The sequence below is a fragment of the Pseudochaenichthys georgianus genome, chromosome 15 (assembly GCF_902827115.2).
Source record: "Pseudochaenichthys georgianus chromosome 15, fPseGeo1.2, whole genome shotgun sequence".
NCBI classification, from domain to species: domain Eukaryota; kingdom Metazoa; phylum Chordata; class Actinopteri; order Perciformes; family Channichthyidae; genus Pseudochaenichthys; species Pseudochaenichthys georgianus.
Window position 1 is genome coordinate 19985045 of NC_047517.1, and position 3550 is coordinate 19988594.

The window sequence follows — 3550 nt, forward strand, 5'->3', positions numbered from 1 at the left end:
GTCTGCGAGAGTGTGATTTGAGCTTAAGAAGCAGTCCTGAAGAACCATCATCGCAGGAAAACAAAAAAGACAAACATATTTTGTCGAGCAGATTGTCTGTGACAAGGCAACCGGTAATTGTTTGAGCAACACATCCGAACCTTTGCAGGGGATGCCCACTGCAGGTGGCAGAACAGACCTGAGTCCAGTAGTCTTCTCAGAATGACTACAGATCTTCTTATAGTCCAAAACAGTTAACAGGCACAGCAGAATCCCGATATGGGCCATTCTCCCAGACCAGCACACAGTATCCGCGATGTTCCTGGAGCAAAATCAGCACAGCAGCAAAGGACAGGCGAAAACAGCAGCGTGGAAGCGTTCCGGTCCCTCCGTGGTATCCCCGGGGTGAAAGCAGGCTCTGCGACAGCAGAACCAGGACAGGTGGAAAGCAGGCCTCTGCGACAGCAGAACCAGGACAGGTGGAAAGCAGGCCTCTGCGACAGCAGAACCAGGACAGGTGGAAAGCAGGCCTCTGCGACAGCAGAACCAGGACAGGTGAAAGCAGGCCTCTGCGGTGGTAAAATCCTCCTCCGTACAGCAGCACACGCCCGGTGGAAGCAGGCCAAGCCCGAAGCGTGGATCCACTCCGTCTCTCCGCGACGACTCCGGGGTAAAAACCTCTCCAGTACAGCCGTATTCTACAGGTGGGAGCAGGCCTCCGTAGATCGCAGATCGCAGGCAGCAACAGGTGGAGCCGCTCCGTCTCTTTGCGACGTCTCCGGAGGTAAAACACCTCAGTACAGCCGTACTCGACAGGTGGGAGTAGGCCTCGGCAGATCACAGACAACTAAAACTACTACTTGTATAAGCAGGGATGGCTAAAAGTTTGTAAGCAGGAGAGCTAGATGCTAACAGATGCCAGATGCTAACAGGTAGTGCGAGCCTGTAGAAATTGCGACTGCCTCCAATGACGTGATGACCTTAAGGCACCATAGTCTTAGGTCACGTTCACACCTGCTTGGTTAGTACTATTGAATCGGTCCCTGTAGCGTTAACCCCTTGATGCGGTTCGTTGGATTGGTGTGGAAGCAGTCCGATACCTCTACTCCGCCTAAAAGAGGTGGTCTCGGGTCGCTCGCTAGTAAACTCTGGAGAGGTTCATTGCTGGTGTGACGCAGTCCGCATCAAAAAATGGGAAACAACTATTTGCCCGTCATCGCTTGTTTTGCCATCTATGCTGTGTGGAACATCCAGTAACCTATAGGGTCATGCATTCCTTCTGGTGACTGCTTACCTCACTGGTCCCCTGTGTACAGAGAAAAGGCAGTGGTACAATCTCATCAGAGCCACCTGGCATCGGTGAAACCTCCTCACTGCAACGTCTCATTATGTGTTATAATGTTTTTAATGCACGTTGTCTGATTTATAATCCTATGCGCCGGCCGCAGAGTCTGTTGATGTGCTCTCCAGATTCACAGCAGTATGAAAATAACCTGCCAATGCTCCATGATGCAGGCTACTGTGGGAATGGCTGGGATCTGCATTTTATCCGCTTAATGTCCCGCCAATTGTTGAAAAAGCATCTCCGTACAATGACTATAGTTTACAGTTCATAGTCTGTTTGAGGTTGCCTGGGTGAATGCAAACCCAACCTTCTGCAAATGAAATGATGTAATACACTTGCGTCTGGTGTAAAGACGCGGACTATTCAGCATGAATGCAATCTTAGAGATGGCTATTGCTCAGATCTTTGGTCTTAGCCCCTCTGCGATGAGTAGAAGGTTATGTTCATTCTTTTATAATGACCTTGCGGTGTCCTCAGATCCTCTCTAGTTACTTACAGATGCTGCGCCTTCTGCTGGTTCGGGGGATTTCACAATGAGTGGTTTGCCCCACCAGCTTGCCATGCCCTCGTTCAACCAAACGACTCTGGATCTACACGTCAAGCCCTCAAGGATTTCCCATATTCTGCCTCCAACCAAGAGCATAATTCAGAGCATACAATTCAGCTTGGTACTTTATCTTCTGTCCCAACCTCCTCTGTGTACTTATACAATAGATATAATAGTTGTTCATGCATTAATTGTATTTTCATTCGAATCCTGCAATCTTCAAGTGCTAAGTATTAAGCCACGCTAGAGTTCATTAATTTGCTCCTCAAGGGCCTTTAGAAGGCCACGCAATAATAAAGACTGCCTCTTAACTTTGCACCTGTGCAAAGGTTAATGTATAAGTTCAGGCAAAGGGGTTTCACTATACATTGATAAACGTCAGATGCAGTTGTTACAGCTTCTATTGGTTTCTCAGGTGGTGAATATACACAGACCTCTCACCTTTTAATCCTCAGCATAATCTCTCCCATACTGAAATAACTTTGGAGATCAAATATACACACTTTTTGAAACATTCAATGTCTGACATTTCTGATTGGGGAGTCAAGGAACCCCGAATAATCATTGCTAAAACTAACTGTTTTCTTTGTCCTTTATCTTCCATGCTGAACTTCTCGCATCATTGCCCTCTGACACATGCGTCGGCACCCATGTGTATTCGATGGCTGCAAACCCAACGACGAGGGTTCTCCTCCAAGCTGCGTGATCTCTGCCTAAGCTGCGACCTGCCCCCAGATCGCTATTCCCACTGTTTAAGAATCTGCACAGCCACAACCGCAGCTCTATATCTGCCTACCTCCACCCTGATTATCCTGGGCCGTCGGGCATCTTCTGCCCACCAGCGCTATATCATGCCTCACACGAATGAGATCCTTGCAGCACAAACAACCATGAGCTCTTGCACTACTCGATGATGAGTAACGTTCAAAGATGTATATCTGTAGAATCCTGTTATTGCATATCAGGTGGTTGCTGGGTTAGATTATAGTTATTTCATTATAGTATATTCCCCTCATAGCTGCATGCTTGGGGGGGAAAGCTCATTGTCGCTGCCTCAAAGACCTAGACACGGCAGTCTTGATGGGTAGTATATTCCCCTCAAAGCCGCGGTGCTGGGGGGGGGGTCGGCACTGGTCACTTCCAGGCCTACACATAGCAGTCCTCGCTAGGTAGTATATTCCCCTCAAAGCCGCGGTGCTTAAGGGGGATGGCTTTTCGGGCTGTTCCCGGGCCTTCACATAGCAGTCACTCGGTAGTATATTCCCCTCAAAGCCGCGGTGCTTAAGGGGGATGGCTTTTCGGGCTGTTCCCGGGCCTTCACATAGCAGTTACTCGGTAGTATTCCCCTCAAAGCCGCGGTGCTTAAGGGGGATGGCTTTTCGGGCTGTTCCCGGGCCTTCACATAGCAGTTTCATTAGGTAGCATATAGGTAGTATATTCCTCTCAAAGCCGCTGTGCTCAGGGAAGAATCGGCTCTGGGCTATTCCTCAGGCCTACACATAGCAGTCTCACTTAGTAGTATATTCCCCTTAAAGCCGCTGTGCTTAGGGGGAATGGCCACATGGCAGCTCGCCAGGCCCTCTACTTATCAGTCTCACATCACCAGCGTCAGGCTCGGGCTACGCAGTTTTGGGGGATAGTATCTAATCTCCACGCAGTTTTGGGGGTTAGTTATTTAA